Below are 26,984 nucleotides of genomic sequence, written 5' to 3' on the forward strand. Positions count from 1 at the left end.
CCCTTAGGCTGCCCTGGATTTCTCTGGTCAGCTATGGAAGCCTCCTGGCCCCTTTCCCTTTTTTGCCTCGCTCGGGGCTTGTCTTGCTTTGTGCCCGAAGGATCGTTTCCTTAAGGCACAGCCACCCTTCTTGGGCTCCCTTCCCTTCAATGTCTAGCTGACAACTGGGATCAAGTGGAGTGCCCCAAGGGTCGGTTCTGGGACAAGTTTTGTTCAATATCTTCATCAATGACCTGGAAGATGGCATGGAGTGCATCCTCAGCGCTTTTGCAGATGACACCAAGCTGGGGGGAGTAGTAGATATGCTAAAGGGTAGAGCTAGGATTCAGAGAGGCCTCAACAAATTGGAGGATTAGACCAAAATAAATCTCATGAGGTTCAATAAGACCAAGTGCAAAGTCCTGCAGTTAGGACAGAAGAATCCCATGCAGGTAAAGACTGGAGACTGACTGGTTAAAATCCCTCCTGGCTCCTCCCTTACTCTGAGGGGCTGAGACATACAACACCAGCAGATGATGACAGCTTCCCACACTAGATCTACTGTAATGGGCAGAGTTGTCAAGATGGGGCCAAAGTGCAGTCCTTCCCCGCCACCTGTGCTAGGGAAAATGAGCTGTAATACATCCTATTTCTTCTCCTATATGTGTGGACCAAGGGCACTGGTTGCCTGTCCTGGAGCTTCAGGAACATTTCTACCTCCCCTTACTTATCTTGTCCGAGCTACAATCTACCTGATGAAGCAGCATTTGTTATAACACACATGAAGAATAGCATAGACTAGCAAAATGTTGCAAGAAAAAAAGTGTAGGTCAAATTTAGAGCCTTGTAATTTTTGACAGCATTGCTTTTACCAATTTGTGCTTTATTTTGATGTATTAAAAGCACCGAGGAGCTAACTAAACTTTCTTTGCTCAGAAATGCATGGCTGTTATCTTCCTGCCATTCTGTTGGGAATCTTCATTTATAACTATATACAGCAGCCATCAACAAGGGGGAGGACATCAAGAAACCAAGACCAATATCTTTTGGTCTTTTGTAGAACAAGCAGATAATCATGACCTTGGAAAATATACAGGAGATTGCTAATCTATCTCCCTCTCTTCTCCCCTCCCCTCCACCCCTAAGCAAAAATGATCACCTCTTCAACACTACCTGATGCAATATTTCTCTCTTAAAGACACTTTTACTTTGAGATACAGGAAACATTTTCTTTCACTTACTGCAAATAACTTTTTGCAAAGAGAAAAACACTCCAGGCTTTCCTATAATACAAACCTGACAAAGCCACATGAGAGTCTCTGTGACAGTTAGTTAATTCTAGGCATCTGAAAGGGATGTTCTAGAAAACAGACTTTTATGTCATATAGACTGGTATTCTGAGTTGAGATGGTCCCCAAAGTTTCTTAAGATGCTGATTAGCCAATTTATTTTTGGCATTAGCACAGCTTTTCTAATGTCATTGTTGGACTCTCAGTTTTTAAATAATTTGATCTGATTGATTGAGAATGGAAATGTTATTCAACAGTTCTAGGTCTGGCTTTTCCACCACCTTCCTATGTAGTAGTTTACGTTGATATTTCAACAGAAAAAAAGAGTGGAATAAACATCACTTACCCAGTTTTTCAAGCAGCTATCAACCAATCTATTGTCATGTGTCGACCCCTGGAGATGCAACAGCTGTGCATCAGCGTTTGTCCTAAAGCTGTTATAGTACTTTGAATGAGTCAGGCATTCAATAAGGGTTAGATACAACAGTTCAATGCTGTCCTACCATATCATTTTTGTTGGAAGTAGAAGCTTATCCCTGTGTAAGAAACCAAGAAATGTCTAAGGGTCAGTGTGCAGGATCACTGCAGCCCATATTTCTATTGTGCCCCAGCTGGGCTGTAACTATGCAGCTTAAAATGTAACAGTTTATGCTTTTTAACTTGAAAGACTGCTGGTGCGATGGCCAAGACAGACTACCATTACTTAGCTCTTTCCTAAGTTGGCAGGTAAGCTTGCCCTGCCCTGCTAAAGGGTCAGCACTGTTCCCAGTGAATTTATTTGGGTAGTGCCCACAAGGCATCATGCTAGGTGCTGTACAAATGAAAAGATACTTTTTTGGCTCCAAAGAACTTGCAGTCGAAGACTAAATGAGATGACAAGTAGATGAAGAAAATACTAGCAGCACAAGATCTGAACAGCATGATAAGCAGCAGTCACAGCACACCAAATTGCACACCCAGCCCTCACAAGCATGACAACAGGGGAGAATTTTAACGAGTGATGCAAAACAAGGCAATGAGCAGGCTTATTCCTTCCATCTATTGGGAGCTGACACCATTTTAATACATGCAGCAATAAAGCAATGGGGTTTTTTTGTTTTGTTTTAAATCTAACATTTTAAATATTGCACTTTCAACACATTTACAGTTTCCCCTTTAATAATTGTTATTTTTTAGCATCAAAAAGCAGAAAAAATGTGACTTTTACACCAAGCTATTTATAGTTACTGGGGGAGAGGTGTAAATCTTTAATATAATATACTTGTGCTTGAGGCTTCTGTCATCATCTATAATTTAAAGCGAAGAAGTCATGGCTTTAGAAAGACTCATCCCACATTCGACATTTAGCCAGTTCCAGAAGAAACATGCAACATGCCTGTTTTACCCTGGAGGTGTTAAAGAGGTTGCTTGATGCGTTGACGAGGTAATAAGATTTGAGTATGTTTATGGAAATATGGAAGACCACTGGATCTATCAGGAGTGGGAATGCAGCCCGAGGCTATCCTCTTCTGCCAGAAACTGTGAACCTCAGCAGAGTGTTCAATGGAGAGTAAAATTTAATTAGAAGTGAATCTTGCCAAGGTCTTCTGCTTTCATTCTAAAGATGATAAGACTTGACAGCACCTCTGTCCACTCAGGGTGAAATTTATTGTGTGCTAGACTTCACTATCATATATCAACTTTGTGGAATTAAATGCAGTCAGGTAAAATGCATTTAAGTCCCAGTGAAGAAAGCATCTAATGATTTGGGTTTAAAAATGTCAGCCTTCAATTCTTGCATCTTTACCAGCAGTACACTTTTGTAAAGCAGTCAGGAGTTATCTCAGCAGTTGCAACTTTGTGCTGTGATAAAAAGGGACCTTATTCTGAAAGTCATTTACCCTTAGTTAATAAAACCTTATTTTTTTAATTAGAACACCAAATGAGCATATTATGAGACAAATTTCTTTAATTAGGGATCTGTAGCTTTTATTTGCTTCCCTCTAAAGATTTAAGTCAAAGGCAGAAAAGCAAAACTGAGGACAGCAATGTATTATTTAAATGTACTCACAAGTAAAATCTCCTGTCTTGGTAAGAATTAGGGACACTTTTGGAATGAAACTGCCCAAGCACATTTCTTGAGATTGAGGGTCTGATTAACATTAAGCATATTTAAGCACATCAAGAAAATGGATTTTTAGAAGCTCTAATCAAAGCCACGAAACATGCAATTTAGGGGTCCTGTGTCTCTGAGGAAGAAAGATGATTTAAAAAATTTTAATCTAAAAAGTCATTTTAAAACTAAATTTAATTTTCTGACCCAAAGGGATCATCTTAGATCTCTATAAATCAAAAAAGGAAAAGAGAGAGAGAAATACAAAACTTCCCTAGAAATCACGAATATTATAAAATATGTTTCCTCCAGCATATAGAAATGCACTGGAATAAAGCCATGCCCACAGAGTGATGTTACATCAATGTAGTTTACTGGAAATGTGGGGAAGATAGAGAACTGAAGTGTGTCCACTCGGCTTTATGGTACTTTCCTTGTTAATCATTGTGTTCACAAAGCTGTGTGAATTAACTCACCTTTTGGCACAGATCTCTCAAGATTCTTCCTCTTGTTCTGATGCTCTGATCTTAGTTCTGATTTTTTTTCCCTTGGAGCTTACCCATAAAAACAGGGAATTGGGGACATGAGCCAAACATACAAGCTCTAATTCCTCTTATAGCTTCCATTAAGGTTGACAGTGCCATTTTCCAACTATAGGTCCCACTGCTGAATGTCATACAGCCTGATGGTCATTAGTGCAGAGATTGGTGTTGGTGGCAGTCCCTCAATACAAGGATGGACAGTTTCCAGTAAGAGCTTTCCAGTGCAAAGAGAATGGCCCATGTGAGTGATGGATGTGGCTCTATGGTTTGTTAGGATTGTTCACGCTTTGGTAACATGGCTAAATGGAGAGGATGAGCAGGAGGACTTAATTGAACAGTTGCTTCTATGAAGCATTTGCCTGTAGCCATTTTACTTTATGGGGTGCTGCTTCTTGATTCTTGACAGAGGAGGCTGAGGGGGGACCTGGTGGCTGCCTACAAACTCATCACGAGGGATCAACAGCAAATAGGCAGAGCCCTTTTCTCCCCAGCACCACCTGGGGTGACGAGGAACAATGGTAATAAGCTGATGGAGAATAGGTTTAGGTTGGAGACCAGAAGGCAATATTTTCCAGTTAGGGTGGCCAAATTCTGGAACCAACTTCCCAGGGAAGTGGTCCTCGCCCCTACCTTGGGCAAATTCAAGAGGAGATTGGATGATCACCTGCCCGGGGTCTTGTGAACCCAGCGTTCATTCCTGCCTGTGGCAGGGGGTCAGGCTAGATGATCTGTTCAGGTCCCTTCTGACCCTAGCTACTATGAGACTATGAAACTATTCTGGGCTTGACTAACTCAGTGGGTTGTGAGCGAGGGCAATGATATAGGACTGGGATGGGATGACCAGCAGTGATGGCAGCACTTCAGGGTGTCATAGGCTATTTTTCTTAGTCTGAGCAGAACTTACTCTACAGTGGGCAGAAAACTAACATGCCCCTTAACATGGCACAGCGTATTTGCCTCCCCAGTTTGGTGGGGGTTTCAGTTGTCTGTTGTGTCAGTTGTCATGCAAATGCATCAAGGTGGGTTATGCCATGTCACAAAGGTTGGCAAGATGCAAGAAACTATTTATGGCTGTGGGCTGTGGAGGAACTTCCATGTATAAGGACTGCAAAATGGACGAACATACCTATATTTTCCCTTCCTGTAGCGGGACAAATATTGTCAGGAGGAATAGGCATTTTTTTTTCACAGCAAGGCGTATTTGATCAGTATGAAAGATTAATAAGTTTATTAAGCAAGTGGCAGCCTGGAAAAGATCCATGATATCAGGTTATTTGGAAACTGCTGCCTGTTTCTTGGATAAATAGGGTATTTGCCATTTCTCATGGGTGTTTCCCATGCTTCTGGGCTTTGCTGGTTGCCACGTGATGCCAGGAAGGAAATTTTTTCCCCTCCTGCTTCTACATGTCAGGGCTTTATTGGTTTTCCACTTCATCAGAAGTATTGGGTGTTGGCTGCAGCCAAGGTGGGGGATGTTGACTGAGGTGTGCCAGTCCTCCTGCTGAGACTTAAACTTGGAGGTTCCTGGCTAGAGGGTCTTGTCCCTCTGCTCAGGGTCTGATTGCCATATTTGGGGTCAGGGAGAAATTTTACTCTTTGGTCGATTGGTATGGACTGTGGGAGTTTTTGCCTTTCTCTTAGTGGAGGGCATCGCCCTCTTCCTTGGATCTCGTGGGCATGTTTAAAAACTTGTAGCAGTTTGACATTGGCTGCCAGAGGCCCACCCCCCAGCTTAAATTGTGACACGCTATAGTGTTATGTTTTGTGGGTGTATCAGCATTGATTATGTAGTTTTAGTAGTAAGTTAGACAATTGATGTGTTTGGATAGGGAGGATCACGATTCTGGTGGGGGGTTGGATTAGAAGTTCTTAAAAGGTCTCTTCCAAGCCAACTTTTCTGTGATTCTGTAAGAGCGCGAGGGTCATTCTGCTTTTCAGGCACTCATAGCCATCCATGGAGTTAAGAGACCTCCTCTCATTCTGGGAGATCCAGCTTATTCTCTGCTTTGTTGGTTTATCAAGCTTTTCACTGGTAAGTTAGATACGAGAGAGGAATTGTTCAGTGTTCTCCTCCATTTTGGAACACCAACGGAGCGTGCTTTGGGAGGGTTGCATGGGAGATGTGTTATGAAATGTTTGGATGTTTCTCATTATTACATGCCTCATTAATCATGTTTGTAATAGCAGTATCAAAGAGCCACTCAAGAATGGGGCCCTTTACATTAGGTGCTGTACAAATGCAGAATAATAGGTGGTTCCTGTTTAGAAACGCTTACAATCTCATTATAGCAGATGAAGAGACAACACAGAGAGAAGATCAGTGATGGGCACACAAGCGGAGTGAACTATCTGATGGCAGCAAATGTTATGGCACCTTCAGGATTTGGGGGGTTTACTTTGGGAGGGGTTGAGTTAAATGGAAGGGAAAGGGGCTGAAGAAATAGAGCAGGACAGAAGAGGGTAAGAAAGGCAGGTATGGAGTGAGGGCTGCAATGGAGAGACCAGGAAGGACAAGGAGGGAGAGGTCTGGGAAGGGCAAGAGCAAACTGCCAAGCAGAACAGGCCAGGGAAAATCCACACAAACCAGTAGAAAACTTCCTGAGTGTACAAAAGTCCCTACATAGCTGCTTGTGGAGCTGTTCCAACCAGCTGGAGTCGAGGTGGTTCCTCTCTGCAGTCTGCAGTATTACCTCTCTTGGTTGAAGCCAATAGCCAAGGATTGGAGCCTGGCACATTCTCACCGTTAAGAGGAGAAATTCATGGTGGCTTCTTGGGTAACTTTGATGCCATCCTGTTTGTTTAAAAAGGACATTCAAAGTCCTGCTTCTGTGAACGTAGGGTGAGCTAAATGAGAAGCAACTTTTTTGTATGTAGTCTGGCTTTCTTTTCACTCCGACCCATTTTGTGGCGTTCCATCTCTCTTCAGCAACTGTATACATGCACCCACAGTTAAAACACCGTCCTCCCAAATGCTTCTGCAGATGCTTAAGTGGTCCCACACATACCTTTGTTCTGGGCAGTGACATGTAAAGTCCTGGGAAATACAAATTTTTCCAGGGCACTGGTTGATATGAAAAACTGAAGAGAAAGGATTAATTTTACATAGGACAAAAAATTTTTTGAATCAAGCAAAATGTTTCATTTTAGGGTTTTTCTAATTTAAATTTTATGTGAGCTCCTGAAAAGATAATCAAAACATTTCATTGAAGAAACAGCAAAACAAAATATTTAGACTTTTCCAAATTTTGTTTCAGGCACGACTGTACCATGAATTTAACTCAATTTACAAATATCTGAGCAAAACCAAATTAGTATTTAACTGAAAATCTTTGTCCAACTTGTGCCTGTGTTTACTATGGATGCCACTATTGTTTTATAAAGGAGCTTAAATGACCTTTACAGCTATCCTTATTGATGCATGGCAGTTGCACCCACGGGTTTCATTGACTTTTTGCCCGATCCACAACAGCTGACCATTTGGCAGTGTGAAGTGGGTACCATCTGTGTCCCAGTACACCTACAGTTGGGTGTATTGTTTCTAGTTGGTTCCTCTCAGTATTCTTCAGACATGAACCACCTCAGACACGTATGAAAGGGGTCTGCTACATTTTATACAACATCTATTCAAGGCCAAGGGAAAAATCATGAAGGTTGGAAGGCAGCAAGAACTAGAAGGACATGTGAGACATCCAAGAAGGCTGCCCCGGCAAACTGCCCCAAGTGGTGAAGGGAACAGGATCAGAAATAAATTGTGGTTTTATTTTGAGGAAAGGGCACAATTGTGGCTAAGTGCCAGTCACCAGGAAAATGTGCATTCATTTTATTTCATTTCAAATAATGGCATGGGTGTAACTCTTTGGGTTAAACTAAACTGTACCCAAATGAAAGCTTTTCAGACAAATGGTTAGCAAATTAATTAATTGGGCAGGCATACGCAGGCAAAACCACAGGTAACAGTGTTGCTACAATTAATATAAAACCAATTAAATAAGAATACAGTGTGAGCATAAGAACTAAGGCAATGAGGTAACACTCCTGGCAAACTCCTGCAGGCAGAAGGCCCCAAACAGTGGTCATCCTCTGTTGCCTGTGGGATTAAGTGTAATCAGAAGGACCTGTTGTGCCAATAGGGTTTTTTCCTAAAAATGTTGGGTATATTGTTTGACCTTCATAGTAAAAAGTGCTCAGTCATAGGTGTTTGCTTTTTCATTGTCTGCCTCATGTCCCTTTTTAGAGCCATCTGCTCCATTTTGATCATTCTGAGAATGCACTAGGAAACCTTCCTTCTTTATTTCTGAGATTTAACACTTGCCTCTGGGTGATAACACCTCTCTTTGCAAGGTTACAGATACTCAGGGTGTTCCCTGTGATCTCCAATGAGCTTTCTTTTGCCACAGATTTTGTAATGCTGTTGCCATATTTTCCTACTGTATTTCCTTTGAGGTGATAAGCCATTTCCAGGTTATTACTACACAATAGCCTCCCTTGGAGGGGAGGTGAGGCATGGGGGAGTGGAGCAAGGTTGTTTTAGGTGGCTGGAGAGACAATATGAGTACATATGATGGGCGGTGGGTCTTTGGAAAGACAATATGGGTACCTATGATGACTTTTTTTTCAAACATGGGCTGTTTGGAACCATAGATACATGGTTTTGGTTTTGGTGGATAGATGGAAAGCCCCAAATAAATCATTTTGAAAGCAGGGATGGCGCGCCTTGTGCACAAGGCACATTAAGCCAATCTATTTAAATGTATGCTGTAATGTCTCCAGAGATAAGGTAGACCTGAGTTCTATTCTCAGCTCTGCCGTTCACCTACCATTTGACTTTGGACAAGTCAATTCACCTTTCTTGCTCCAATTTTTCTCAACTGTGGGCCTATCTTTTCTATTCAAATTGCAAGCTCTTTTAATTTAGAGAGAGTTTAATTCCATGTGTTTCTTCCAAGGGGCTCTTAAACGGCAACGTTTAGATTCTGTTGTAATGCAGGTAATCCTAGTTTTGGTGACATTTATAGTGGTGATACCATCTTATAGTCTTGGTGTACTATTGACAGGAAACTATGAAATCCAGGACTCCAGTAAAAATTTGGGGCTTGATTCCTCTACTAGCAAAGCCTTAGCTTGAAGGCACCTAACACCAGTAAATAGCGAGGATTCAGGACAAATTACCTACAAACTTCACTATTCTGGGGGAGGAGGTGGGGCTTGAGATGGACAGCTTTACCTCAAGGGTGTGTTAGGAATGATGTGCCAATTTACTACCTCCGCAATCAGGACTTTATTGGCAGTCAGTCCAAATTTACTAGTGCATTTCCACCCCTCCCTTCCCATATATATGAAGAGCAACTGTAGTCTCAATTCTTAATTGCCCTCTTTGTCTCTAAGTGCAGAGAAAAGTAAAACCAACACTGTATGAGCACTGCTAATGTGTGGTGCCATGCCGATGAAAGAAAAGAGGCTAAGGATGCAACATAATGGAAACCTCGGAGTTCTCTGTATCGCTGCCCCCAAACCAAAGCTTCCTCCCCTTCTATATGCAGGGACGTTTCAGATATTTGTGGCTTGGTGCTCCAAGTATGTTGTTTAACCAGAGCTAAAAGTTGACATGTTGTGGTTCAGTTGCTTTTTTTAGTGAAACACAATGCCTGTTGTATTTTTGTTCCCTGATTGCAAAGTAAAATGTAAAGCAGCACAGACGTGAGGAAATAAAAGGCATAATGTAAGATATATTTAGAACTAATCTTCAGAAAGAATTACTAACACTATGGATTTTACTGTCGGCACTCTTTGCTTAGAGCTGTGCCTAAAGGCATAATCTAACCCATTGTACTTGATGAGTCCTACTCACTTAAGGGAGGAATTACTCAAAATGTGCAAGGGTGGCTGAACTTGGTTCCATGTAGTTATGTCATCTAGAAGACATCATTATGGCTGAATTACAAACCACAGAAGACCGTAAGAGTTATAAGGGAAATCGATACAGCCTGAACTTAGGGACATCAGCAGGTGTACTTGTTGAGTTTCAGCTTTATTTGTGTTGCAGAGCATGCCTAAAAAACTACACCCAGGAAAAAGCACAAATCCAAAGTAAAAATCCAGGTACCTGGAGCCATGTGAGTCAGACCAGCGTCACTGCCACAAATTGCTTCAGCAATATCAGAAAATAGGTGAAGAAACAGAAGGGTAGATTAACTTGGTGTCAGAGTAACTTGAATACAATAAAAGAGATGAATGCATGGAAGTTCTTGAAAGGGGAAGGAAGAATTCTCTGCTTAATTCAAGACACTCAAAAATGGGGATGCTGACTCACAGTGTATTTTTTTTATTTCATGATCTATTTTTAATGTACCCTGGATGTACGTTTTACTGTAACTTGTTTCCTACGGTAGTTCCTAAAAATGACAGGTTGGTTTCTACATCAGCTTTATTCCACTATCACAGTGGCTTCTCAGAAATATAGATACCACTTGCACTTTGGACATGGTGTGCTGATGTCTAGCAATACCAGCAACAGGGTAGGGTGTGATATTTTGTACTCACATTTTTACAGTCCTTGCATATTTATTTTCTTGACTGAAATTCTCTTCCCTAGGTTATTATTTCTAGGTATGCATGTGTCCTGTGTGAAAGGAATTCCTAATCCTACTTGGGTCTGTTAGATTCATAGATTCATAGATGTTAGGGTCGGAAGGGACCTCAATAGATCATCGAGTCCGACCCCATGCATAAGCAGGAAAGAGTGCTGGGTCTAGATGATCCTAGCTAGATACTCATCTAACCTCCTCTTGAAGACCCCCAGGATAGGGGAGAGCACCACCTCCCTCGGGAGCCCGTTCCAGACCTTGGCCACTCGAACTGTGAAGAAGTTCTTCCTAATGTCCAATCTAAATCTGCTGTCTGCTAGCTTGTGGCCATTGTTTCTTGTGACCCCCGGGGGCGCCTTGGTGAATAAATCCTCACCAATTCCCTTCTGTGCCCCCGTGACAAACTTAAAGGCAGCTACAAGGTCGCCTCTCAACCTTCTCTTGTGGAGGCTGAAAAGGTCCAGTTTCTCTAGTCTCTCCTCGTAGGGCTTGGTCTGCAGGCCCTTGACCATACGAGTTGCCCTTCTCTGGACCCTCTCCAGGTTATCCGCATCCTTCTTGAAGTGTGGCGCCCAGAATTGCATGCAGTACTCCAACTGCAGTTTGACCAGCGCCCGATAGAGGGGAAGTATCACCTCCCTGGACCTATTCGTCATGCATCTGCTGATGCACGATAAAGTGCCATTGGCTTTTCTGATGGCTTCGTCACACTGCTGGCTCATGTTCATCTTGGAGTCCACTAGGACTCCAAGATCCCTTTCCACCTCTGTGCCACCCAGCAGGTCATTCCCTAGGCTGTAGGTGTGCTGGACATTTTTCCTCCCTAGGTGCAGCACTTTGCATTTCTCCTTATTGAACTGCATTCTGTTGTTTTCTGCCCACTTGTCCAACCTGTCCAGGTCTGCTTGCAGCTGTTCCCTGCCCTCCGGTGTGTCCACTTCTCCCCATAGATTTGTGTCATCTGCAAACTTGGACAGAGTACATTAGACTCCCTCGTCCAAGTCTCTGATGAAGACATTAAAGAGTATCGGTCCAAGGACTGAGCCCTGTGGGACCCCACTGCCCACACCCTTCCAGGTCGAGACCAACCCATCCACCACGACTCTCTGGGTGCGACCCTCCAGCCAATTCGCCACCCAGCGGACTGTGTAGTCATCCACATCATAGCCTCTTAACTTGTTCACCATTATGGGGTGGGATACCGTATCGAAGGCCTTCCTGAAGTCTAAGTATACGACATCCACCATTCCTCCTGTGTCCAGGTGTTTCGTAACCTGGTCATAGAAGGAGACTAGATTGGTCAGGCACGATCTGCCCGCCACAAACCCGTGCTGGTTTCCCTTCAGCATAATTTGCCCTGCCGGGCTCTCACAAATGTGAGCCTTGATAATTTTTTCAAAGACTTTACCAAGGATGGAGATGAGACTGACTGGCCTATAGTTGCCCGGGTCCTCCTTCCTCCCCTTCTTGAAAATGGGGACTATGTTAGCCCGTTTCTAATCCTCTGGGACTTGGCCTGTGTGCCACGAGCGTTCGAATATTCCCGCCAGTGGCTCTGCAATGATGTCGGCCAGTGCCTTCAGCACCCTCGGATGGAGCTCATCCGGGCCTGCTGACTTAAAGGCATCCAGTTCTTCCAAGTGACTCTGCACCATCTCAGGGTCTACGCATGGCAGTCTGGTGCCTTGCTGCTGCCTCTCTACAACCCCAGTGAGAGACTTGTTGTGCCCCTCACTTAGGAACACTGAGGCAAAGAACTCGTTGAGGAGTTCAGCCTTGTCCCCCCTGTCTGTCACCAATTATTTCTCCCCATTTAGCAGAGGTCCTATTCCTCCCTGGGCCTTCCTTTTACTCCCAATATATCTAAAAAACAATTTCTTGTTGTCTTTTACTTGGGTTGCCATCCTCAGCTCCATGGTAGCTTTGGCCCGCCTAACTGCCTCCCTACAAGCACGAGCAGAGGAGGTATATTCATCTTTAGTGATCTCACCCTGTTTCCACTTTTTATGTGCTCCCCTTTTGGCCCTTAAGCTGCCCTGGATTTCTCTGGTCAGCCATGGAAGCCTCCTGGCCCCTTTCCCTTTTTTGCCTCGCTTGGGGATCGTCTTGCTTTGTGCCTGAAGGATCGTTTCCTTAAGGCACAGCCACCCTTCTTGGGCTCCCATCCCTTCAAAACTCTTACTCTGCAGTGCGTCCTTGACTAATCGCCTGAGTGCATTGAGATCAGCTTTCCTAAAGTCTAGCACTTTCACCCTACTAGTTACCTTACCCACTTGACGTCTTATGTTGTATTCTATTATTAGGTGATCACTGTCTCCCAAATGGCTACCGATCTGGAGGTCCCCTATCATGTCATCCCCTGTTGCCAATACCAGATCCAGTATAGCATTCCCCCTAGTGGGACCATGCACCTCCTGTGTCAGGTGGAGGTCCTGAACACAGGTTAGAAACCTGCGTGAGCGATGGGACCTTGCTGTCTGCGTCTCCCAGCAGATGTCCGGGTAGTTTAGGTCCCCCATGACTACCGCCTCTTTAGCTTTTATGGTCTCTGAGAGTTGCCTCAGGAGCCCCGCATCTATTTCTTCCCCTTGGTGTGGGGGTCTGTAGCAGACCCCTACCACCAAATCCCTTTCTCCTTGCCCCCCATGTAGCCTAACGCACAATCCTTCTACTTCCTCAACCTGGGATTCTGTCTTGATGAGGGTTAATGTATATTGCTCACTGACATAAAGTGCAACCCCCCCCCCCCTTTCTATTAGGTGCTATCTGTAATACAGAATTATCATTCATTAGCCCTATACCATTGCAGTTAGTTGGAAGTCATCTCTTGACTCCTTTGGGGACATGAAACTTGAAGTAACAGGAATGTAAATCATATGCTAGAGCTCTATTTTCCCCCCAAGGTTTTGCTGTAGGCTCTTTTTTTTTCCTGCCAGGGGTGACCAGTCATGGATACACAATGAGAGTTCAGAGGCACTTTATGCTCCCGATTAGTTGACATAAGTTGGTCTTCATAGATTTTTATCTTACAGTTCAAAATCCAATCAGGTAGCAGAAACAATATGTCACCTGGGCCTTCAACTACAAACCACAAGCTTCACATACTCAAAGTAGATAGGGGCCAAACATCCTAGAGACTGAAAATGGTTGATTTAACAGTTCAGCAAGTACAGATAATACAGATGTTACAAATAACACAACATTGGCTTTCAAAGGCTTCGAAAGAAAAGCATGCTAAAGTCACAAGACAACTTATCCAAAAAAAATAATTATACAAGATCTGGCTCCAGTGGATTAAAGAAAGGGGATTGATAGCAAGTTGCTACATGTTCCAGTCTGTGCTCATTGAAGTCAATGGATGATTCCTATGTAGGGTGAATACATTGGTCTTCTTGAAATCTACAGGAGCTTTACCCTTGACTTCAGTGGACTCAACATTTTTCATTGACTTCAATGAAGTTAGATTAATTCCTCTGTCACGTCTCAACAAATATGAGAATGACATTTTGAGGAAAATGCTTATTTTCCGTGTCTGCGTATTTTTACACACAGCTGCCAACTGCCAAACTGAGGCTAAAAACAGATGTCTGATTTCTCCTGAAACAAAGCTTTTTATCCTTCAGATTTACAAGCCCGTTGTCCCACTATAATTGTATGTGAGGTATCCATACTTTTCATTCCATCCAGGAAGAGCACACACCAACTGCTGAAACTTCCTTAGCCTGACGAAGGGTTTTTGAACCCGAAAGCTTGCTTAATAACTATTCTCCAACTATTTGGGTTGGTCTAATAAAAGATATCAGATTTACCCAAGGAACCTTGTCTGCTATGTCCTTAGACCAACACGGCTACAACCTACACGCAAGTATCCAGGATGCACTTTTCTCCAAGACAGTTGTGTTTAATTCAAGTTAATTGCCATTCAAACCCTGTGTGTAAATCATTGCCCCTGTTCTGATGCAAGTAAAAGCCCAGGACAGTCCCGCCTGTGAGAAACCTGATGTCTGTTGCTCAGTGTGAAATGGTGAACATATCTGTGCAAACATTAGTGAAAAAAGTCTCACCCAGTGTGAGCTCTCATGGAATCATCTAGATTTCAGTCATGCCTAGTCAAAATAAAGCAGATTGAAAATTTTCATTTGAAGTATCTTGTCTTTTTTTAATTTTTTTTAAAAAAGCTTTGTTATTTGCCAAAATGGAATCTTATGCCCCTTCTTGATTAAATTTAAGCTTTTAGGCTTTCGCTCTCCAAAAATTAAATTTCATTACGTTAGGATATTTTTTATTCAGTACAATCAAACAAACTCACTCAGCTGTGTGACGTTTTTCAGCTTTGATTTTTATTTTTTTTCAAGATTTTGTAGAAGGTTCTGGAGAAAGCAGTCAATGCTTTTTATGGCTTTTGAAAATAAAGGAGAGAAAATGAGTTAGTGATTTTACTTTTTTTCATAGTGTCATAGTTTCATAGTTGTTAGAGGCTAGAAGGGACCTTACACATCATTGGATCTAGCCCCCCTGCACTGGATCTCACCTTATCTTTTCCCCTCCTTTATCCAGTGGTAAAGATGGAGTGGATAGAAAGAAGAAAGAAATGGGGTTCAATAACTTATTTCCAAATACATTTGATTCAAATCTAAACACAGTGGGCACTTTTACACATGCCCCAGTGGTGATGGGGGGAGGGCGCTTTAATTAGAGAGCTACTCTAATTAAAGCACAGCAGCATCTTGTGTATCAGCATCCCTGCACTTCAAAATGGGAGTGGAGGGGCTTGAACAAGTTAGTTTAAGTGCCCCCACCACCATTTCGAAGTGCAGGGATGCTGAGACAGGAGATGCGGGAGGCATACTGAGCTCCAGTAGACAGACTCAATTAATCCAACACACTGTAATTGTGTATGGGCACCCAATATTTTTATCAGTCTTTTTTCTGGAAAATCTGGGACATTTTGACTGACACATTTTTTAGGCAAATTTTAAACACCTTCTTGACAGATTTTTAAGCACTCTTCCTCCCTGTATCTTGTCTTGAGAATATAAGTACCAGCTCGAGCCTCACTTGCAGTGGACAAGTGAGTCAAACAAAAACTCTCTGCTTCTGGGTACAGATTGCAGTTTGAAATTAAGAAAAGACACAACAGGTGGAGAAAAAGACAAATGGGAATGAGGTAGCATGACAAACAAGATTATGATAATTTTTTCATTACACAAAGGCAAATTCTTCAAAATCACCCCAGTGGGTTAGGTTCCTTAGTCCATTTTCAGAAGTGATTTAGCACTTCTTCCTGATTGTTGTTTTATCTGTGTGATTCTTCGTTTTGTCCTTCTGATTTGACTTTATTTTGTAGCCTTAGCTAATCTTGACTGAAGTTTTTACATCAAATATATTCTTCACTCTTTGTCGGACAGTGTTCATTAGAATCTTCAAAGATTTTTTAACTTGTTTTTTAATCACATGCCATTTATCGCCATTGAATCTCCATCCCTTGAGTGTTTTAATTATGTATGAAGAACTCTGTATATTTGCTATTTCTTCACAGTGGTTGGCATCCATTTGTCATCCAAGCTTCCTATGGGAAGAGAGTAATGACTGGCAAAACAAAGTGGTTTGGGGGATGGATTTGCATCAGAATTTCACTCTCTCTGAATTTACCTTTTCTGCTCCCTGCCCCCAACTTCCCAACAAAGAGAACGGGAGAAAAAATAAGAAACCTTAGAAGAAATCTCTCTGGGTTTGGTCCTTTTCTAGAACAGACAACTGCATGGAAACCACTTTCAGGAACCCTCAGTATTCAGCCTCTTTCATGGTATTTGGGGTTTGGGGTTTTTTTTTAATGTAAGCGTGTTTGACCATTGATCCTAGTGGCTGATTGTTAGAACTAGTGAGAGAATTCTTAAAGTCTTTACTGTCAGTGGTCAGTAAAGATTGTCCAAGTCAAACTTTTGTAGAAACACAACTGTTTTGAAAAAACTTTGTCAGGAAGGCTTCATAGGTCCATGGTGATGTTTTGATTTAACAATCAACTGCTGAGGTGTGTCCCATGGCAGCCAGCACTCTGATGGCTAAAGCACTTACCTATTAATATAGGATATCCAATTTCAGGTCCCTGGTCTGAACCACTGGGTTAGGGGCTCCCCTGGGGTGAGTATCTCATGTTAGTTTGCAATAAATTTCAAAAGGTTGTTTTTTTTCTTTCTTCCACATCAGAATGAAAACACACTTCAAAATCTCTTGCCTTTTATGAAATGTAATGCTTGTTCCCCAGCCAGTCCTAGTGCTTGTGTATCTGGAACAATTTTGAAAACAAAAAACTGGATTGAAGTTTCTTGCTTTTGAGCTGAGCCAAAGCCTCCTATGGCACTGCCTGCATATTCAGAGATACTGAGAGAATCTCTTCCAGTTTACAGCTTCCCCCCTGGCATGGATTTCTTTTAAACCAAAGCATTGACTTGTGGAATCCACTAGAGGGGGTGCGGTGGGATACTGAAATTCCAGCTCCTGCACCAAGTTCCTCGTATATTCTTGAGTCGGATTCATCATTCCTTACTGATGGAAAATTCCCCCTGAGGTAAGTGAAAGAATTGACTGAGTGAAGATGTAACAGTTCCCCACCTAGCTCACCTGCCAGCAGTGCAGACACACAGAGCCCACGTGGCCATGCCAGCACCATGCCAGCTGGAAGTGTGCTCCTGATTGCACACAGAAGTGTGTGGCAGACTAGAGAAGGGGGGAATGCCAGGGATGGCCCCAGCTGTTCAGACCCCTGACAGAGCCTGGAATGCTCTCTCTGCTGCAGAAGAACCAGAGGGAGAGCAGACCGGGCATCTGGCAAGTGATAGTCCACTGGCTGCAGTCCCAGAAGAAGCTGGGGAGTCAGCTACATCATTCTTGGGACAAGCAAGAAGGGACGTTGAGATCCCAGTGTCTAGCAGATTTGTCAGGGAGATGCTGCAGACAAGCCCTGCCACAGGAAGCACTGAGCTGGGTCCAAGCAGCACCAGAGCAGGAACAGAGCCTGTGTGGGAGTTCACCTGTGGGAGGATACTAACTCAGCTGTTCTGGATACAGTTTTGGGTTAACTTTATTTCTATGCCATACATTAGCCAGTGCAGAGAGAGAGGATCTTGGAAGGATACCATCCTTAGCCTAATACTGTGGGAGTTTCATGTGACAAACACCTCTGAAGTCCCAACAATGGCAATGTCATGTGAGTGGAAAGGGGTGGAGTGTAGGGGAGGAGGAGCCCCATGGAAAACAAGCCACTACTATCACATCCAGCCCACAAGGAACCACTGGAGCATCTCCAGGCGAGTACAAGGTCATCATATGAACATCAAATCATGGTGGGCAAGCAGGTGAAGGTGTAATGTAGCTAGGTGCGGGGCATGCCATGATACTGAGGCATTCTAAAAGTGACTTTGGTGATGAAAAAAGGAGGCCCTTCCATAAGAGGTCATAGAGCTGCCAGACTGGCTGCTGTGCTACCTTTTTCTCTGCAGCCATCACAGTCGCAGGGCTTGGGCACCTTGTGAAAGGTGAGCTCCAGATGGCAGAATGGACCTTGGTGTAATTTACACCAGCATCTAAATCTAGTGTTTAGACATATCAGGGCCAGGCAGAGTCATAACAAATATGTTTTGTGCCACAGGCAAAATTCTCCTGTGCCCTGAGGGTGCCAAATACTGGAGAGTCTATGTTAGGGAAAGGAGGGTGGTAAGTCTTACCTGCCCCAGGGATGCAAAAACTCTGCTGCTGTGTCTCTACATTTAGCTGCTACAGCTGGACAGCACAGGGCTGCTCCTGCCACAGCAAAGATGTGAGATGAGGGCATGGAGAAGGCCACTGTTCTGAAATCAGTGCCCAGAGCTAGTGCCCCGCTTGTCCTCTTTAGTTGTGCTACTGGGACCAAGGGAGTGTGAAGGGCACTCTTCCACTTGCTCCTCTTAGCTGTAACCAGTGCTTTCAATTACATGATGGCAGGAAGTATTTTTCTCATCTTCTAAAAAAATTTTAGGTTGTGAAATTTTCCCATCCAACATCAGGGCAAGACTAAGGCCTTTCACTGTTATTGAGAGAGACAGAAGCATGCCCAGTAACTCTGTGAGTAGGGCACGCACCTCTGATGTGGGAGGTCCATGTTTAAGTTGTTTCTCTGGCTGATTCATTGAGGATTTGAGCCTCAGCCTTTGACATACTAGGGAGGTATAGTCAACATGTAGCTGCAAGATGTTTTGTGGCTGGTCTCCTAATCTCACCTGTTTGAACAGCTCCATTGTACATAAAGAATTGAATGATTATTTGTGTAGGGACATAAACCTGGGTCACCTAGGAGCATATCAGAACAACTGGGTTATACCATGCCTTTCTCTTTATCTCAGTCAATATTGCTAGAGAAGCAAAGATTTCCTCTCATTTCCATCCTAGGTCTGAAAAACCTCTTTGATGCTTGTATTCCCTGAAAAAGGTGTGGTTTTGACATTTTTTTTTTTTTTGTACAGAAAGTAAAAGCCATACCTGACCAGCTATGCTCTTTAGCTGCAAGTGAGTATCTGGCCAACTTGGTTTGGGCTTATGTGGGTTTAGTGACTTGCTAGCATTAATTTTGGCAGTTATAATAGTAGGAGTGATTTCACCTTGAGGATATATTTTCAAAGCAAGTGCCATATGAGTGAAGTTTGGTGCCCAGGACAAAGCCCGCAGCAGCAGCCCACCCTCACCCCACACACAGATCCAGGCGCCACATGCCCCCCCACCCCTGCTTGCCTGGGAGTGCATGCAGTGGTGGGAGCCACCCTCCCCCCATCCCTGCACCCCCCAAACAAGTCACTTACAGCTCTGTCCTGCACCCCGCCCTGGCTGGGCATCAACTGTTGGTACCCCTTCGCTTTGGTACCTGGGGAGGTCACCCCACTCAGCCAGGTGGAATAAATTTATCTCTTAGCATTTAGGTGCTTAATTCTACTTACATGCTATATAGATGCAATATTATCTGACCTTTAGTGGTCAGCCACAATGTATATATGATCAACAAGCAGAAAGTAGATACATGCCATTATCCTTTTGGAAATCTGGCCCTTGCTATTCCAGTGATTTGACTGCAAAATATTTTTGCTAACCTGATCGAGTAGACTGTCCTGAAAAGGTAAATCTCCACTAACCCATTCTCTTAAGGTAAATATTTCAGATGAGTGAGTAAATGGAGAGGGTATTAAGAAAGCCTGGGTTCATAGCACATAGGGAAAGAATGGATGGATATGCTGAGCAGACTGGAAAGTACAGCTCTTAGCAATGTATTTGCTATGTAGATTTGCGATTCCTGGCAATGCGTTTTCACATGTGGTGAATGATATAGATGCTATCAGTCTTCAACTGGCTCAGTATTTTTCTCCTCCAAGTGATCACACCCATGTAGAAACTGGGCCAGTTTCAAGGTATTAAAGCTGAATATGGATTTCAATACAGCCATGCTGGAAAATAATATGGAAGGACTGAAGGTCTTCATGGCCAGTGTGTTCTTGTGTGTCCAGAGATCCATGTGGAAAACCTATGCATTGTGGGAAGGGATCTTCTGACTATTGCATGAAGAAAAGGAACACACGTTACCTTGTAGATATAACAGTTTGAAGAAATCTAAAAAAAAAAAACCCCATCGTATTTTCCTCTTAATTTGGGATTTTTTGTGTAGAGAACAATGTTGAGTAGATCAGAGGTCGATGACATATGGCCCAAGGTCTGGATTTGGTCTGCAAAGCCACTGGATCCAGCCCAATGAGCTGGAGGGCTTTGCAAGCCTCTCATTTCTATCCCCTGGTGTGCATGCATGCAGTTTCCAGCCCATGAGTAACTGTGCTGGGGCCATACAGCTTCCAGCTGTGCCTGTGCTGCAGGTGGGGGGCAAGAAAGGGAGGAGCAGCAGTAGCACAGATGCAGTTTGCAGCTTCTGAGCCCCAGTGCAGCTGGAAGCTAAGCCTGCATGAAGTCGAGTAGCAGGGAGACAGGCTGAGAGAAGTGGCGGTGGTGCAGGCACAGCTCCCAGGTGTCTGGCCTTGGCACAGGTACAGGCAAAGCCCCTGGTGCTGACGTGCCACCAAAGCCACTTGGCCCATGTCAGACCGAGACCAGGTTATTCCAGCCTGTTGCTTCTTAAAGATTGTTGACCATTGCAGTAGCTGATTTATGCCTAACAAATGCCTTTGCCTTCCACACTGCAGTCTTCCACATTATTTCTTTTGTTTCCATGTCTATTTGTGAGTTCGGTTTTGCAACATTATATTCTCAGACAGATAGTGTGAATTTTGCTGACCTTGGTGTTAAGTCCTATTGGTAACTGCAGATATCACTGAAAAAATTATCTCCGAGGATGCTCATCTGATTTCTTATGTGCTATCGCATCTGAAAAAAAAGATTAATAAAATATCCCCCAAATTTGACAGAATGTCTTTGTGTTTTTATCAAGCCCCACATTAGTGACACTGCTGGATAGATTTTAGAGCTTAAAAAAAAAAATCAAACCAAAGATAAGTATGCAAAATGAGGGGTGTGAAGAGATAAAGATGATGTAGGAGGACAAATATAAAGGGCAAATTTTAAATAGCTCTCCATTTTAGGTGGTGTTACAGAATGATGAAAGGTTAAGGTTAACTAAGCTTCAACCTAGATGTTCTACTTGAAAATCCCTATGGCTAAAAGAGGAGGGGGGGGGGATTTCAGTCAGTTCAGGTCACTACTTCCATTTATTAATAAAGTAGGCAACAAGGCAACAAATTTCTTCTTAAGAGGAACCAGCGCTCAACTTTTGTCACTTAACTTTTGTCAATGCAAGCGTACTTGGAGTTGAGAGCCAGTTACAATAGTGAGGACAGTAAACCTCCTTAGTGATAGAGTTTGGTTAAAGGTATAAAATCAACTCTTGTACTTCATTAATGACTAAGATAGCAGCAAATTGGAAGAAAACAGTGTTTATTAACTGATGCTAGATTACTTTAAAAAAACTTATCGGAGGAAAAATGATCTGGTGATTATGGCGCTTAGTCAGAAGTCTGGGTTCAGTTCTCAGACCTGCCACAGATTTTGACTGGGGAGATTGTGTCAATAATAGCACTCACCTACCTCACGGTGTTGTTGGGAGGGCAGGTACACCAAAGATTACAAGGTGCTCAGATACTAGAGGGTTGTGCACATGCCCTCTATTTATCTACATGTTGGGTCAGTTCTTGGCTGCATTCTGCATAACTGCATGCTTAAAGGTTCTAGGTGTGGGTCGCCAGCCCATCACTCAGCACCCATTAGTTCAAACTATGTGTCTAAATCTTCATAAAGAAACAGAAGCATAGCATGTGCAGAAAGTAATGATTATATGTCTTTACCTTTGCTATTGGAATGAGGTATAGCCAACTGTGTTACATTTGGAGCTTCTGTGATGGATTTGGAAATGCTTTCGAACTTATCAGGACTTTGTTGTAGCCTTGTGGTTTAGCTTAGTGGCAGGAAGGGAAAGAATAGTTCAAGATAAACCAGCCCTCGGCAAGCACTAGAGATGCTCTGTGCCAGAACTGCTGGCTGTGATATTTTTCTCTTGCATCTAATCTGAAAAATTGGCTTGGACCAGGGCAGGAAAGGATCATGAATGCTAGGAGTCAAAATATTTCTTGTGAGTTTACCAAGAAATGTTCTCTCAAAGGGAGAGAGGTTATTTAGGGGAACCAGATTCAGACACCCAAACTCACTGAAATGTCTGGAGAGCCTAGGCTTGCCTAGATCACTATCAAAGAATGGCAAGGAATTAAATATGCACATAGTCTACTTTATAAACTTTGTTTTTCTAAACAGCATTATTCCTACTGATAAAATAAGCAAGACATCTCTATATACAGACTCAAGAAATATTCGTTTCAGTGTATTAACATTTGGCGTAGACCCAATATCTCCACCGATAATGGAAAGGTCCTGAGAACACATTAATAATGTTTGGATTCTGGAGAGAATGCCATACAAATCAACAGTGTTGCCAGTCCAGATGATACCACCTGCAATAATTTGTCTTAAGTGTTATTTTGTTGGTCTGGACCCTCTGCTCCACTTTTGTGCAAAACAGGTAGCTGAATTTTTGTGGTTTCACAGATATGAACATGAAAGCCAAATAAGTAGTTCTGGATGAAAGAAAAGTAGAAAGTGATGAAAGGCACTGCTCCTGAAATCAGCAATTCAACTATGTTCAGGAATAGTTTTAAATTGTTGCCAGTTCTTCCCTAGTGGAAATTTATTCAAAGAAAATAAACATTTATCATTAGTGGGCTTCTGTTCTCATTTCATCCTGCTAATGAATCGCTTCTACAAGGATTAGATGTTGATTAGATATAATGGCTGCTAATGATCTTATCTACTAAATTAAGGCAGATGTTAAGGGATTTATACTTAAAAATACCTCATGTGGTAAATCTCAGGAGTATGTGAAAGGAAGGCAATGCTGTCTGCATTCATCGTGATAATAAATTAACCATGACCTGAAGAGGTTAGGCAATGTGTATATTATTTGGTTTTAAAAGGTACCATTGAAATTACCGGTCCCAAATGAGCACTTTTGGAAATGATATAATGAAAAATGCTTCCAGAAAAGCTTCCAACCTGACAAGAGTTTTTTTTAAAGATTTTTAATTTGTAGTAGGTTTAGTATTTATCCTTATTCAAGGAAAACTAATTCTACATAAAGTGTAGTTTGTGGTTATATCACCTTATGATATGACCCTGGCAGACCTTGCAAATTAGCCACAATCTCTTCAAAGCGCTATTTTGAGAGAGGACCTAGAGGGATCAACCGGATGTTATAGGTTGTGGTCTTTCTCTATGCCTCTTTTCTCTCAGAGTCCGGGTTGAACCAATCCCATGGGTAATACTTGATAATGCTATCTTTTGTATGAGACATAAACCTGAGGCCCTGAGTGTTTGTGGTAATTAAATATACCCTCACTTTATTCAGTGTTCATAGCTGTTAGCTTTCATGTTTTGGTCAATTTTCAGTAAGAGTTTTCTCCACCAGAATTAGTCTGACCAATTATTCCTATCAAGAAAGAAGAGATAATTTATAGTGGATGAATGTGTCTGTGAGTAAATCTTGCCTCTAACGCGGTTTAAATTGATCGACGCCTCATTCGACTCCAGTCCTAAACTGTTATGTAGTGCCAGAAAGTTTGCAGATGATTCATTTTGAACTTGTAATAACTATTCCCAGAGAGGAAACTGCACTCTACTTCCTATGTTGGTGAAAATTTCTGCCAGAGAGCTTCATTTTCATAGATGACTTACCCATAAGTTCCCTAATGACATTGGGGACTTACCTTCAAATGGACATGAATTTGGATTAGAGGGAGGGAAAGTGGGCTCCTAGGCAAAGGGAAATACATCATTTCCAGGCAATTGGGACTCTGTTACCTGTTTTTGGTTTACCTGACACCATGACTTTATTTAGAGATGTTCTGGAAAGATGGATTCCAGTAAGACCTACACCTTAATAACACTAAGTAAAAAATTTGGGCCAGGTAGTGGTGGCTCCAAGAGGATGGAGCAAGCAGCTCCCTGGAGACAGACTTGCAAGGAGACATTTGGCTTACTGATATCCATTGATCCAGCCTGGGGTGGGGTGTGTGTTGGTTCTTGGGTAAGATAAAATAGTTAAGGGACTGTTACCTATACGAGACACACACGAGTGATAGAGGTGGAACTGGAAACCAAAGTTCCTGGTAGGGAGGAGGGGTACAGGTTGTCTGACTCTCTATATGTTGCTGTCTTTTCTCTTTCCCTTTCTGTATCCTGACTTGGGGCATTTGAATGAAGAATTTCTTCCCGTGAGAGGCAGCCATATAGGGTGTGTTTTAAGTTTTCCTGGTTTTTGGATGGGGTGGAGGTCAAGCGGGGTTAGTTGTATCTGGGGTCTGTCCTTAGTAATATCAAGCCCAGACTTATTTACCACATGGCAGAAGGTTTGAGTTTATATTTCATTTTATTAAGTGCTGCTTTGAGGTCCCTTCCAAGCCTACATTTTTGTGATCCTCTGAAGAGCGTTCTAGCAATGTAAAGCCATATGGCATCAGGACTTGATACTAAATTCAGTCACAAACTGGGACTCCTCATAAGCTTGTGTTTGTATTTCAGCAAAGCTGTGACTTCAGTACAGAAAGTAGGGATCACATCTACCATTGTAGTATAGGACAGCAGAAGGCTTTAGCAAAACTGAAGTATTGCCTTATGCTGGGCCTTCTCAAAGGAATGAATGTAACTGACTAATTTAGGTAATTTTATTTTGGAACAAAGGGATATCTTTTTCTCCTCAGGCTTTCACTTTACCTGACCTTGAAGTAGAAGAATTTAGGATGACATTTTTGAAAGCAAGTTGTATTTTTTCATTTCCTGAATTATTTTTCCCTATATGAGGCATCTTCAAAAGGGGTGGCTTCCCAGGAAGTGCTAAGGACCCAGGCGTGGCAATTAAGACTTTTGGAAGGAGTCTCAAGTCATCTTCAAAAAGTCTTTAGTCTCTTTGGAAAATCTTGGCCCTGGCTCTTGAGCCTGGTGCTCTAAAATAATCTGCATACTCTATTAAAAAGGGAAGGATACTGAGTCCCAACAGTATTCTCAGAACTGTTCACTCGGGCTTCTCTGTCTGTATTGTGATTCTAGGCAATTCTTGATGTCCATTTCTAAAATGCATGATTGCGTTCAGTCTCACAGCACTCCTATGACATCCATTCTTCTTGCATAATTTTTTACACATACTATTATTAAATTCAAAACCAGTTTCCTTTCCCAAACATGCATCCTACACTTGTCCTGTTACCCTTCACTTCACCTTCACTCTCCACTACCAACCCTTTTTTGACAAAGGGTCATTTTCTTCAAAAGTGTCCTTCAAATTTCCTTTTGTCAGGTAAGTGAGGATAAAATCAAGAAAGCATGAGTGGATTATATGTTTGGGAAAATATCTCACTGATTTAGGGCATGTCTATTCTGCTAGCTCAGATCAGCCCTGATGGTCATCTCAGGCTAAGTTACTTGAGCTACTCATTCCTGGGTGTGTCTACACATGCATTTGATCTGCAATCAGTTTACTTGTGAATAAACACTCCCAAGCAGGCATCTACATATTCAGGAAAGTGGGGGCAGATTTGCTGCTAATGGCAGCAAACTTCTCCCACTTTCTGGGCCCCTGCAATGGGCCCCTGCCACCACCAGGGGGAGCACTAGGCTCTCCCAGGGTGCTAGCCCAAGGGCTGGCAGAGAGCACTGGGCCAGGAGATGGTTGTCTGCTGGCCAGGGCTGGGACATTGCACACTGCCCCGGCGGGGGGCGGGGTGGGGTGTTGCCTGCTGCTGGGGCAGGGACAATGGTGCTTGCTGCTAGCTTCCCCACCAGTGGAATGGGGCAGGGGAATGAGACCTACCCCACCCCGAAGCACTTTCCAACCCCATGCCTCAATCCCCCAATTGGGGCACGGGGTTGGGACCTGCCTCTTACCAGGATAGCTCCCAGCCCCCACTCCATGATTGTGGGATGGAGGCGGGGGAGTATGCTTCCTGCTCAGCTCTGTGAGCATGGAGCTGGCCAGGGAGCAGGCTGGGGAGCTAGTTCCCAACTCAGCTCCACGCTCCTGGAGTTGAGTGAGAAACAAGCTCCAAAGCCCTGCCAGCAGAGAGCTCCCAGCCCGCTCTGTGGTTGTGGGGCTTGGGCTGAGAGACCTAATTTCCCAGCACCAGTGGGGCTGGCACAGGGAGATACATAACTCTCAGAATGAGCCCTGCAGCCATGAAGCTGGCACTGGGAGATCATTCCCTGCTCCCCATTTATGGTGGTGGTGCAGGGGCTTGCAGATAAGGCTCTCCCAGCCCCAACTCCCCAACTGCCATCTTGGACGGGGGCCTTGAAGCTCCCTGCTGCCAAGGCAGAGAGACATAGTCTGCACCTGGGCTTCAGTGCTGGAGCCTGCCCCAGTAGCAGGCAGCTCCCAAGGACATGGAGCAATCTCCCACCTCCTGGTGGCTGGCTGACTGGGAGCAAATTTGCTCCTCATCAGGCATCTACATGAGTGCTACGGTACCATTACTAATCACAAGTAAATTTGCTACTTGCGTTTTCAGGTAGCAAATTTATTTGTGATTGGTGAGGTTTACTGCACAATAAGCATGTGCATGTGTAGACTCACATGCTTACTGCATAGTAAACTATGCTACTTTGCAGTAAAGCACCTCATGTAGTTGAGCCCCCTATCTCTGGCACACAAAGCACAGAAAGAAAGATAAGTAATGGACAGACTAATTCCTATTTGACCTTGTTTTTTAAACACAGCCTTGCAAGGAAAAAGTCTGCTTGCAACTTGTCTCCTTTGTGCTTTTAACTGTAGGTAGGAGGGAGAGGATTTGTGGAAATGCTACTGGAGGAATTGCCATGCTTCAACACCCTCAGGAGTTGTGAATACAGAGCAGGAAAAGGCAGGCTTGGGGAAGATCTC

Source organism: Alligator mississippiensis, chromosome 1 (genome assembly GCF_030867095.1).
Source record: "Alligator mississippiensis isolate rAllMis1 chromosome 1, rAllMis1, whole genome shotgun sequence".
NCBI classification, from domain to species: Eukaryota; Metazoa; Chordata; order Crocodylia; family Alligatoridae; genus Alligator; species Alligator mississippiensis.